The following is a 13,565-nucleotide window of genomic DNA, read 5'->3' on the forward strand; positions in this document are numbered from 1 at the left end:
ACAATATCCTTTGTGAACAATAGCAATAGCTGTTCATAGGCATGGGTTTGAAGGGAGGGAGAGTACACTGTAAAATAACCAAGAGAGAGAAATCTCTTTATCTCCCTCCTTACTAGATAATCCACTGTCATCATCATTGGTTGGCCATCATTTGAACTATGTGAATTTCACCTTGAGTGAAAACACTCAAATAAACTGGGATTAACCCCAGACAAACAAGCAGAAACAGTACCCTAATTAAGGAACTTCCAAGGAAAAAACCACATCCCTACCAATACTGGCAGGGAAAGCTACTGTATATAAATAGAGAAAAACTCATACTCCATAGCACTGTTGATGTTACCTAGTTGGGTAATGAAATGTCTGCAAGCAAACAACCAAGCTCAGAGAGCACTAGTTCAACTCTGAACTATGTATATTCTTTTTAATGAGGAGCTTTCATGCACAGAGACTTTCTGAATCTTGTCTGCTATGGAAAAAAGACATATTTATCAGCTTCATAATTGCAAAGTAGTCATCATCATTACCATCATTACCATCTACCCTAAAGAGTTGGTATAAATATTAGATCAATATCTGTGAAGTCTGAGCTTTCTAAATTGTCTGTATAAGTGCTAGGGCTTATGAAATGTGACAGCACTAATGTTTTTGCTGAAGTCCCATATTTATTTATCTATTTAAATGTATTGGCTCAACTCTAGTGGCATTTCATGTATATTTGACCAAAAGTTATTACAATCCTTCACAGAAAACCTCTTTTGCTATCAAATTTTGCTTTGGTAGCAAAAGAAAATCACTGGCATTTTCAAAAAGGTTAGGAGAATGAAGGTCAGGTAAGTTCCTCCTTTTCTACAAGTGATTTACACACACACACACACACACACACACACACACACACACACACACACACACATCAGTGGTGGGATTCAATTTCTTTTTACTACTGGTTCTGTGGGTGTGGCTTGGTGGGCGTAGCTTGGTGGGCGTGGCAGGGGAAGGATGCTGTAAAATCTCCATTCCCTTCCCACTACAGGGGAAGGTTACTGTAAAATCCCCATTCCCTCCCAATCAGCTGGGACTCGGGAGGCAGAGAATAAATGGGGGCAGGGCCAGTGAGAGGTGGTATTTACCGGTTTTCTGAACTATTCAAAATTTCCGCTACCAGTTCTCCAGAACCGGTCAGAACATGCTGAATACCACCTCTGACACACATATATGTATATATATGTATATTTATATCATCATCATCATCATCATCATCATCATCATCATCATCATCATCATCATCATCATCATCATCATTTTAGCCATTGCCTATCCATACATAGACATAAACAGTCGCTTACAAACAGAATATATGGAAATATTAAATCCAATATCCTATAAAGCAAAATTACAAGACAAATGTGATTAATCAAACATCTGAAAAGCTATTGCTACTAGTTTGGATATCTGCTTGTTAAAATACCAAATATTTCATTTTGAACTTACATTTCAGGCATAATCGATTGCACATATAACTTTCAGCAATTTGAAAACACCTAATCCAGTTCTTTAATTAATACAGCCTATTCTGAAAGTTGAAAGATTTATTAGTGCTGGCAGAAACATTTGAAAATAACTTCAGGAAGTTCATGTCATACCATGTATCTCAAGGGGAATTCATTTTCCTACATATTTTTTCTTTGCCATCACCAATAAATTCATTCAGAGAATTTAATATACTAAGCTAGACAGTAGTTAAAAGGTTGTTAAACAATTTCAATAGAAGGAATTATGGAAACATAAATATGAGCAAAGAGACCTACTATAATTCTTATTTGCTTTATTTATACCTAAATACATCTAATAATATGAAGAGCATTTAAGGTCTACTACAGAGAACAAAAACTGGAGATAGTAAATTCTAAAAAGTATATTTTACAATATTCATTTAGAAATATGCAAAAGTAATTAATTTTAAGGTTCTGGGACTATGTAATGCTATGTGGGAATGACCTTCAGTGACAGGAGGAAGCTTAGACAACATCCAATAAATGAAATGTGAGTCTGAAAGAGAAAGGTTGGCAAAAGCATCTGAGAAAGGGCCCTCTCTAACTTTGGGGAGAGTAAAAGTGTGGGACAGAAGGGACACTTTCAGACTGGGTACTCGAGAGACCGCTTCCTGCCAATTACCTCCCATAGACCCATTAGATCCCACAGATTAGGCCTCCTCCGAATTCCATCTGCCGGCCAATGCCGGCTGTCGACCACCCGGAGGAGGGCCTTCTCTGTGGCTGCTCCGGCCCTTTAGAATGAGCTCCCCGTGGAGATTCGGACCCTCGCCACCCTTCAGGCCTTCCGGACAGCCGTTAAGGCCTGGCTGTCCCAGCAAGCCTGGGGTTGAGTCCCCCCCCCCTACTCGAACTTGTTGTGCTTGCTGTGCTTTTTTAAATTGTTGTATCACTGTCCTGTTTGTCTTACTTTCTGTATTTGTTTTTCCCCTTCCCCTGGTTTTTTGTTCAGCCGCCCTGAGTCCCTTCGGGGAATAGGGCAGCTTACAAATCGAATAAATACCAATACCAAATACCAATACCAATACTTGCAAAATTATCTTAATGTAACCCTACAATAAAGATAAAGCTAGTACACCTGGTTGTGCTTCTGGCTGGACTGCCTCACAAGGCTAAGAGACTGGCTTGCTACTGTGACAAAGCTATGCCATATCTATACATATAAAAGGCAAATACCACTCACTCATCACGAAATCTCCAGGTAAAGGGTAAAGCTTACAAACTTGAAATTTGGCATGTATGATCCCCTTGGCTTCTAGGTGCTTGCTAAGAAAGGATTTTTTGAAATGACCATTAGATCATTAGTATTTCTTATACAGTAAATAACACGCTCTGATGCTAAGAAGTTCTACTCCCCCTCCCCACCTGAAAAGAACTCTGTTTCAACTGCCAGTTGCCTCACATTCTGTTACGTCAGTTCAAACTGGCAGACATTCCACTCCTTCACTCAGGAGTGGTCTGGGGTTCCTTACAGTACTAAACATTGGTACCTGACCAAAATATCTACGCCTTCCATCTATGTAACTGCTTCTGGACTCAAGGCAGCAGGAACAATATTCCCTTATGTGTTTCAATCACTGACCACCACTGAACCAATTTCTCCTGCATAGCCCGATCACATTGTTTTGTCGCGAAGCACGGTTATCCAGCTAGTACTGCATAATACATACAAAATTCTACAGGTAACCCTCGGCTTACAACAGTTCATTTAGTGACCATTCAATGTTACAATGCCACTGGGAAAAAAGTGACTTTTGATCATTTTTCACACTTAAGACCATTGCAGCATCCCCATGGTCACATGACCAAAATTTTGAATGCTTGGCAATTAGTTCATATTTATGACAGTTGCAGTGTCTCTGAATCACGTGGACACCTTTTAAGAACTTCTGACAAGTCAGCGGGGAAGCCAGATACACTTCACAACTTGGTTATTAACAATGGCAATGATTCACTTAGCAACTGTGGTAAGAGAAGTTCATGAAATGGGGAAAAATCACTTTACAAATGTCTCACTTAGCAATTTTGGGGATAATTATGGTGGTGAGTCATGGAGTACTTGTATTAATACTATTATATTACCAAGGTGACATTGCGTGTATTTAGATTAAGTGAAAAGAGTAAAGTGGGAAAAGGTTCATTTTTGTTTTTACTAAAAGTATTTCTGTGCCGTTTCTCATCCTATACATGTCTCCTCAAAAGTAAGTTCTTCTGCATTCAGTGAAGTTCATTTTCAGGTAATTATATTATAAGCTGATAGCTGCATTGGACTGAGTAAGACAGTCAGACCAAATCAAAGGAGAGATTGTTAAATGTACAGAACCTGTGATTAAGGTAATAGTACTGTCATCATTTCACTCACTGACCTTTTTGGCACAGATGTACTGTTCCCTTTGGCTATAAGAAAGTCTTATGCACCCATTGTGCACATGTGCGCATGCACACCCACACAATTTTGCACTCCTATGTTATAGATAGAAGTTAAGTGCAAACACTAATAACAATTCTCTGAATCATCACAAGCCATTGTAAAGATAAGATGCACATTTAAAGCTGATGTAACTACTTGCTTTGTGAAACATTTGCTTTTTAAAAATTAATTGCCTAAGCCCCAGTTGCACCAGGAAAGCAACTGATTCGCAAACCTGATATTTTATGATACATACTAAGACTGCATGATAGCGTTTTATGGACTCATGTGAGAAGAAGCATAAAAAGTAACAGTCCTTTTTGTTTTTTCATTTTATGTCTTGGTAGCTTAGCATAGTGGAAAAAGATGGAGAAGATAGCTTCACTTTTATGGAGAAGCAGTATCTTCAAAAGAAACACACTTTATAGAAAAATAATGTCACAGATATTAAGTGTTCTCTGTTGAACACTGATTCTTGTCTATGTCTGCTATTTGCATGAATAAGTTGCAACAAGCACCAAAACAACTAATTCCCTAAAACTGAAGCATAAAGTACTTTCTAACAGAACTAAGAATAGAATAGAATAGAATCCATCACCCATCACCTATTCCAATCTATCATCTAGCTATGGAATAAATTTACATGCTTTATTCACCAATTTTGTAATAGAAAAATGCAGTATATCTTTACGGGATGCTTTTAGCTCATATTCCTTCATAACTGCTTTGCAAAAAAATAATAATCATGTCTTTCCTTCTCACATTCTTCTAAAAAACACAGTAAAACTGTCACACTATTTTCTGTAGTTTCTAAGATCTTCTCCACCATGTCCAGTCATTAGAAAGACTTCTGTTTGTCTCCATTATACCAATCACCTCATCAAAGTAAAATTCGTCTCCTTGTCAGAACTCCTATTTATGTGAAGTCTGAATAAATGAATTAACTTAGTTTTTTTAAATACTTGCAAATTACCAGAATATAGGCTATTCACTAAAGGCTATTCAGTAAATATTCAGTAAAGTTTTACATTTTTAAATCATTTTTTCCTCCATTTTATTGTTGTAAGCTGTCCAGAGTAGCCCCGTAGTGAGTTGGGCAGCAAATAACTAACCAATTAATTAAATGGCAGAAAAAGAAGAAATCTCAGTGGTAAACAGAAGGCTTTATGGACTTTCCCTGTGATGAGGTTGACAATTTTATTTAGTGGTGTCAGCAAGAAGCTAGTAGACCAATTTCTTCTGTGTACTTTAATCAACTTCAACCTGTTTTCTTTCATGATATGAGGATGGCAGTAGATGATTTTAGATCACAGATCCTCTAGAGTCTATTCCCTCTTGGCTGAAAGGGAGTTGATAATTGTTAATATTTTCCTCTGCACGTGAAGAGGTCCTCCTTTCTTATGCAACTGTTGACTCTTCCTTTTTTTTTGCCAAAGTGTTTGATATGGCAGTGGTGAAAAATTTCCAAGTTCTCTCAGATGAAACAGAATATCTAGATACCATTGGCTGCCTTAATGGATCATCTGTTAAGAGATGCAATACAGAAATTGTGTCCCTGCTTTCCTCCTGGATAGCTTAGTGGCTTTGGATAGTATCAGGTATGGAATGCTTCTCTTTACCTTTGAGAATTTGTGTTGGGGATATTGTTTTGTTGTGGTTCCACTCCAACCTGGAAGTTTTAGATAGTAGTCTGAGGAATGTTTTCATTCTATAGTTCTTAGATTTTGAGGCACCTCAAGGCTTGATTATGTTCCCATGCTATTTGGCTTTTTATGAGGCCACCAGGAGGAACTATCAGGGGTGGCTTTGCTGCTTGCCTTCCTTGTGACAACCTTCTCTTTTCCATCATCAAACTGTTCCAGCTTCCCAGAATTAATCATAGAAGTGAAATTGAAAAGGACAACAAGCATAATCTTGCATTAATAGCTGGACTGATCAATTCTTGCTGGAATCCCATATTGTGTGAACCCCACAAAAGTTGAATCTTCATTCTAGAAATTGTAGAAATGGTTGGCATAGGCAAATATTCCAGTTTTTATTTTGAATTTATACTTGAATGGTCTTCACAGACTGTGAGTTCAAGATATAATAGCAAACCACATTTAATAAAAATCATTAGTGATGCTGTTTATATATGGGTGCTTAATGCAAATGATGACTTGCAAAGTTTTAATAGCCTGGTTCAATGCTCCTCACAAACAATAGCTAGAAATCTGGTAAAAACTCAAGCCTAATGCCAATTCATGTTTCAGTGTGATATCTGAACGCAACATTTGTCTTTTGGTGACTTTTAAGAAAATAAGCCCAAAGAAAAAGAAGACTCATACAATAAAAACATAACCAAAGAGGAACAGGGAATTGGCTGTTGGAACAACATAATGAAAAGAACACCTGTCCTCCATAAAACCTTCAAATGCAGAGGTTTTAAAATTATATTTCTATTTCAGCTTTATGTTCAAGGAGATGTACTACTTTCAGAGTACCTTGGTTATTGATGCTTCCCAGTGAAACAAAATTGGCCCTGAATGAACCTAAAATGCTATCAGAAATGAAGAAGAATAGTGAAAATGAAACAACTCAGTGGAGCAGCCTTACTCTGAACTTTTTACTGATAGAAAACATCAAATTCAAGCAGCAAATTGTATCTGGAAAAAAATCAGCCTAGCTGTGCAACCATCCAGATTCAGCAACCAAAGGAATAGTGTTTCCAAAAGCTGGGTCCAATTTTTGGTGGTACTAAAAATATATATATATATTGGCCCACTTGCCATTTTTTCATTTCTGTCTTCTGCAATCCACAAATCTGCTGGGGTATTGATTTTTTTTAAAGTTAATATACCATTGCATATGTTTTATAACTTTTGTGCTACAGAAACCTTGGAAAAAACTGAATTATTCATTGTTGATAAGGAGGCATGTACTGCACAGCTCCTTATAGTACTTTGTATGTTCTCCATATAGCTTTTATTCCATTAGAATGACTGCTACACTAGTAGCCTGTATAGAAAAAAATGTTATGAATTCTCATCTGACATCTCAGCCTCAAGTTCTGAATTTTGAACCTTTAGACCTACAACCAAATGTGCAATGTGTTATATGTGCTAGAGAGCCATGGTGGCGCAGTAGTTATAATGCAGTATTGCAGGCTAATTTTGCTCACTGCCCGCAATTCAATTCTCACTGGCTCAAGGTTGACTCAGCCTTCTATTCTTCGGAGTTTGATAAAATGAGGACCCAGATTGTTGGGGAAAATATGCTGACTCTATAAACCACTTAGGGAGGGCTATAAAACACTATGAAGCGGTATATAAGTCTAAGTGCTATTGCTATATGAAGCCTTATTCAGTATGCTCTATATCACCTCATGGCTCTTCTCTCTGTTCTTGCCTAGGGGTAATATAATATCACATATTCTGTGCCTTTATTTGTTTCTGCTTTTGAGGCTGTAGGCTGACTACATTACTAGGATAACCATTTTCCAAACTTTTAAAATGCTTACAAATGCTTTATTGACGGCTGATCTCCGCTGATTTTCACAGCTCTATGATAATGAATATTTCTATGTTTTTATGAGTCACAAATTTGTAGAGAGTATGAGCAAGGAATTGTATCCTTCCTTCCTTCCTTCCTTCCTTCCTTCCTTCCTTCCTTCCTTCCTTCCTTCCTTCCTTCCTTCCTTCTTCCTCCCTCCCTCCCTCCCTCCCTCCCTCCCTCCTTTCTTCCTTTTTTCCCTCCGTCCCTATCAACCTTTCCAAAAAATCTTCCATAATAAAAGTCCTTGAGAGAACTGAAGGGATTTTTGTTAGCTACCAACCTTGCACATTTGTGGTGGCTTCAAAAAACCCTTGGCTATTGACTAAATTAAGATACTATGGGGACGTTTTGATTGGTTGACATCATAGGGGTCTATTAACAAAACATTATGAAAAAATAACAGCACCTGCATTTTGATATCACAATGTGCTTTTTGACATCTCATCATTTTGGTATGTAATAGATGCCTATCATCTTGCAGTAACCCGGCATAAAGAAGCCAAAATAAGTGGCCTAGCAGCACTGTGATGTTCAATTCTAGGCAACATCTAGAGGGCAGCAAATGGCTCTAAAAATCAATTTCTTTGTTGCCATCTTGAGGTGTTTCTTTATTTTTGCAGCCAGAACTGCTAGCCTTTGTCACATTTATTAAACTTGCATTACAAAATTGCTTTTGAATAGACAGGAAGGAGCGAACAAAACATACATTAATAGGAAACTGAAAGCCTCAGGAATTTAAAAAAAACTATGGAGGAAGAATGTTATTGGCAGATTGTATAACAAATTACATTAAAAACACTAAGCTGGATAGAGTTTGTAGGTGTAGTAGAACTGGGCTGCAAATAACCTGATGACCACCAGACAGCAACAAAGAGATTCAGAAAACGTTTAACTTTTCACTGCCATCTAATAGTCATCTGGATTTTTCCAGCTCTCATTTGGTAAGCTGACAGGACCAGAGATTCCTCCTACAGAAAAGTGAATGCTCCTATGGGTTAAAGAAGTATGGCAGAAGTTTCCATTGAATAATTAGGATCATAATATATATTTCAAAGACAAAAAGAGATTTCCATAGCTTGGGAAAATGCCAAGGGAGGCATAAAGATACATCAAGTTACATATGGGAAAGGTTTTATCATTGAAACCCCCAGTAGGTGGGATATACATAAGACATCTGCAACTTCTCTTTGTCTGCATCTCTTTTACAGTTCTTACATTGTCTCTCATGCAGGAAACTAAGCAGGTGGTGATTTTCATAACAAGGCGACAAGGAAGAGGACCATCTACTGAATTTGAACATACAAGGTTGAAATCCCAGGAAGAAGCCTTATGAAATGTGGTCACTCTACCTGTACAGAGAGAGGCAGACATACCGTGCATGCAGATATTCACCAAGCTGCTTATCTACAAGCCATATCAAATCATAATCGCGGAGTTAGAAATGCCTGGAATTATATTGATCCAGGTTTCTGTATTTGGGGTAAAATGTATTCTTCAGAACCACAAAGGTATTTTTTCACTTTGTATTTTGCCTGAAGAGCTTAAGGCTAGATTATCCAGAAAGAATATCTATGAAGTAGTTAAATTGAAATCGTTAGATTTAATTCTGCTCATATAATTCCACTGACTTCAGCAGAACCATAATTGATTTAAACCCAAATTTTACAATCGGAAAAAAGAACAGGATAAGATTGTACACGCTTGTGTACACACACACACAGAGAGAGAGAGAGAGAGAGAGAGAGAGAGAGACAGACAGACAGACAGACAGACAGACAGACAGACATAGACCTGCCTCTTCTTTCTGTTATAACACATGTACCCCGATGATATACCCTTCATTCTCACTTAAGATCCTTTGACAAGAGGGGGAGGGGGATAATATTCTGAAAGTATATTACTGATCAATCTACAAAATTTTACAGCCATCAGGTTTCTGCTGACTCCACATCACTCACTGTTTATATTTCTCTTTTTGAGAAAGATAGAATGAAGCCAGAAAAAGAGCATACAGCCAAAGTGTACTGGGGTATTAGTAAATGGCATTGATTTCAGCCTTAATATATCAAGACAAAATAAATAGAGATTAGTTCAAAAGTTGAAGTTTTTATTATGTGAGGCTGTCAATGGGCCACTAGGAAAGTTTTTGAGATAAAGAGAGTACCAAGCAAATAAGAAAGTTACTTGTTTTGTCAAGCTGTTTTAATCCCCTTCCCTTGTTTACTTTTAAGCCAGTGCTGTGATGAACGTTAATAAATTTGATCACCTATGGCCCTCTGGAGTGATGAAGGACATTTGCATGCTTTCTGCAAAGGACACAAACCCTGCTTTACTAGCAGTGGAATTCAAAGCATTGATTTATTTGTAAGACCTTGGAGCACAGTGGCGCCCTTCCACATGGGCTACCCACATTCCAGATCCCTTATTTGACACAGCACACAGCTGGCACAGAATGTTTCTGTGGCTGCAAGCAGTTGGCAACCTATGCAACAATATATCAGTTTAAATTATTTTATTTCAATTTCTTTTTAAATCATATTTGATTCCGATTTCATTTAAATTGTATTTTATCAAATTCCATTTTAAATTGCTTTTATCAAATTTTAGAAATAATTTGTTTCTGGAACTTTGCACTTTGATATGGCCCAAGGACTAATCAATAAAGACTCAATGTCAATGTCAGTTTAAATTGCAGAGCTGTAGAAAGGAACCTGGAGATTATCTAGCTCAACCATCTAGTCAATGTAGACTTCACAGTGTAGGCTGCTGTTTACAGTTCCTAACTCAAGGTTTTCATGTCTCATCTTAACTACTGTATTTTTTGAACTATAAGATGCATTTTAACACCCACCCCGTAAAGTGGGTGGAAATGTCTGTGTGTCTTAAAGAACAGATGTTGCCGAAGCCACGCCCACCCATCAGCCCCCACCCTTTGGCCTCTGCCTCTCAACAATTTGCCTCCTTGCAGCAGACAGCAAACAGCCTGTTCAGTTTCAGCACAGACTGATTTAGCACGAGCAGCTGATTGGCAGGTGGATCTGCCTCCTGGAATACCTCCAATCAGCTGTTCCAGGCTGTGGGGATTGCCACTGCTCATCGGTGCCATCAGAGCCAATCGCTACCACCACCTATCGCCACCTCCATGCACCCGATATTCGGCCTCTGCATGTCCCATTTTTATTCTCTGCGTGCCCTTTTTTCAGCCTCTATGCATCCCATTTTTGGCCAGTTCCAGGCAGTGGTAATCCCCACAGCCTGGAACAGCTGATTGGAAGTATTCCAGGAGGCCAATTCAACTGCCAATCAGCTGCTCATGCTAAATCAAGCTGTGCTGAAGCTGACCAGGGTGTTTGCTGTTTGCTGCAAGGAGGCTGGCAAATTGCTGGGAGACGGAGGCAGATTTTTTCTTTTTCTTTTCTGCTCCAAAAACTAGGTGCATTTTATAGTCTGGAGTGTCTTATAGTCTGAAAAATATGGTGTATCTGATGAAGGAGAGCCAGCCATCTTTTGAGAAAACTGTTCCTTTCTCAGAAAAACTCTAAACCATTACATATTGATCCTAACATTTAGCTGGGCATTCAATTTCCACCTCTCAATTCTAGCTCTGCTATTTGACACAATATAGAACAAGAAGTCTGGTTGTTTTTTGTTTTTTTTTGCAGCCTGTCAACTATTCCTTTCAGTGCATTTGTTATGGATTTGAGAACTGTGGACTGGAAGTTCTGCAGGCACTTATATTTAAGACTAGGCATTTCATGGAGATTTTGCTGAACTACAACTCCCAGCACCTCCAAAAAAATTACAGAAAGGCTGCTGGAAAGTTGTAACTTAGTAACTTCTCCAATGCTACAGGTGGCCATCTTTGCTAATTTTAGTTGCTTAATAGTTTAAGGCAGAACTGAGCAATTTTAGCCTGCAAGCACAACTCTTCTTTCTGTTTGGGGCCATGACCAATTTTTAAATATCACAGGAATTGATGAAATTGCTGAAGTTTCAGATTTGCTTTTTCTTGTTTGGGGCTTTGGGAGGTTTTAAGAGACAATCTGGATGGCTCGATTCTTATAGGTTCTTATAATATTCAGGTTACCTCTTAAATCTCTTCCAAAACAGGTAAACAAAAATCTGATTTGGAGGTGGATGAATCCAATAACAGCCTGAAACCACTTTGAAGACATTACTTCCAACTCTCTATCCTTTCCCTTGAACAAATCTAACAATTTCAGTTCTATCTATTGTGGAATTTTCTGTACAGAAGAACTCTAGAGTTTAAATGGGCTAGATTCATTTATGGCACATGTTAGCCTGGGGTCACTGAGGTGGCTGCCTGCCTGTGAAAGGAATTTTTTGGGCAGTGTTATCTTACCTGCAGGATGCCTGAATGCCAGTAGACAATTGGGGGAGGCTCCTTTCCTATCCCTACATGGTTTATTTGCTCACAGGAATCAAGCTGCCAAGCTGCCAACCTCAGTGGAGCACAGGCTCAGCACCTTACCATGTGAGCCACCGTGGCCCCCCTAATGGGCTAGAAGCTTGGTGCTTTTGCTCAAGAGGCTGAAGGTTGCCCACTCTGGCTTTAGAGGCTCCAACAGTCCAAAATCTAGAGCCTCTCCATATTGAAGAAAAGCTAAAAAAAATGTATCAGATTTTTTGTGGGATTTCTCCACTCTGAATATTATCCACCCATTTTTGACTTGACAGAAAACTATAACGTCTCTGTTCTCTGTCTCTGTAGATTTCTGACTTCCTTCCAAGGGCCTAACAAGTTGTTCACGTCTCATAGCTTTCACACAGCTAAGGACAACTTAAGCCTGTTTTACTGGGCATGAGATGAAGGCTATATAATGAAGTCATGATTGAAGAAACAGTTGTTTGTCCCATATTTAATGCAATGGTGGGAAATCCCATTGAGACTACTGTAACACAGGAAGCAAGAGTATGATAGAATCATGGTGATCTTCTCTTACAGGAGAACATGAAAGTTTTCAGTGTTTCATAAATATATGATAAGTAATAATGGCTATATATTAACTCTGCTAATAGAGGCCCTTAACCTCCCTTATGCTTTTTCAGGGGGAATCAAGTTGGAGGGAATGAATGAAATTGCATCCTGCTGATTGACTTCTAGTTGACTTTGGAATGGCCACCATGATAATGGAATGCTGGATCTAGTGTTCAGGGCTGATTTGATCCAGAAGATTTTAACTCTGGTCTTGATGAAATCAATGAGATTTTTTTTTCCAGAATACAAGAAAAGAAAATACTTCTGTTCAGATCACGCTTATTTTATTTACAAACTCCTCTATTGTTACAGGTGGCTTAGACAGCTTTACAAGGTTGCTTAATTTATTTATTTGGAAAATATTATTATTGGCTTTTCCTTAAAGATAACCCATGAGTAGGAAAAAAACCAGCCACATATAATGGACAAAAGTGAAACCCATAGTGAAAGTCAGTAGCAACACACACTGTCACAATTAGGAAATGTCCATCATGAACTAATAAACCTTCAGTTTATGCATGGAAATTCCACAGTCTTTCTGAATACATGCAAAATGCCTTTGGTGCTATAATCTAGGGATGTTCAGGGAAGGGACTTTATATGGTAGGCCTCTCTAAAGCTACCATTTGAAACCGTCAGGATGACCAGTGTTTTTCACTGAAGGTAGTAAAACAAATCAGTTGAAATATAATCCCATACCTTTTTGGTTTTGATATTTGGGGGTTTCCACTCATTCTTCTTTACTGAGCCATTAATTTCAGTGGAGAAAAAAAAATGATACTGGTATAGAGAAATTAGTAAAAAAAAAGGCGCGGGGGGGGGGAGAGTTCATTTTGTTTCTAAATCTCTTAAGAGTTTTAAGAAGATTCCATACTAAGCCACTTTGATTGACATAAGTATTGTATCAACTCAGTCAATATATTTCTTTCAGGTAATTGGAAATTTACAGCACACCAAAATTTTAAACAGATACAAACTTAGAGACAAGTTCTACTGATTTCTGTGTATATGTTTTTTAGTTTGCCGTTTAGCTTGTCCTCAGTCTCCCCTTTTAAAAGGAATAAATGAC

General features: G+C 38.1%; 1 long non-coding RNA gene across 1 annotated transcript in view; it reads left to right on the top strand.

Moving 5' to 3' along the window:
• LOC148045629 (uncharacterized) overlaps window positions 1-9,176 on the top strand; it is a 43,733-nt gene extending 34,557 nt beyond the window's left edge. The window contains exon 3 of the long non-coding RNA XR_015696804.1: window positions 8,729-9,176. This is a non-coding gene — a long non-coding RNA (uncharacterized LOC148045629). The remainder of the gene's footprint in view (window positions 1-8,728) is intronic.
• The last annotated feature ends 4,389 nt before the right edge of the window (window positions 9,177-13,565 follow it).

The sequence above is a fragment of the Thamnophis sirtalis genome, unplaced genomic scaffold, assembly GCF_051295495.1.
Source record: "Thamnophis sirtalis isolate CommonGarterSnake01/CBP01778 unplaced genomic scaffold, rThaSir2_p1.2 scaffold_5, whole genome shotgun sequence".
Taxonomy (NCBI): Eukaryota; Metazoa; Chordata; class Lepidosauria; order Squamata; family Natricidae; genus Thamnophis; species Thamnophis sirtalis.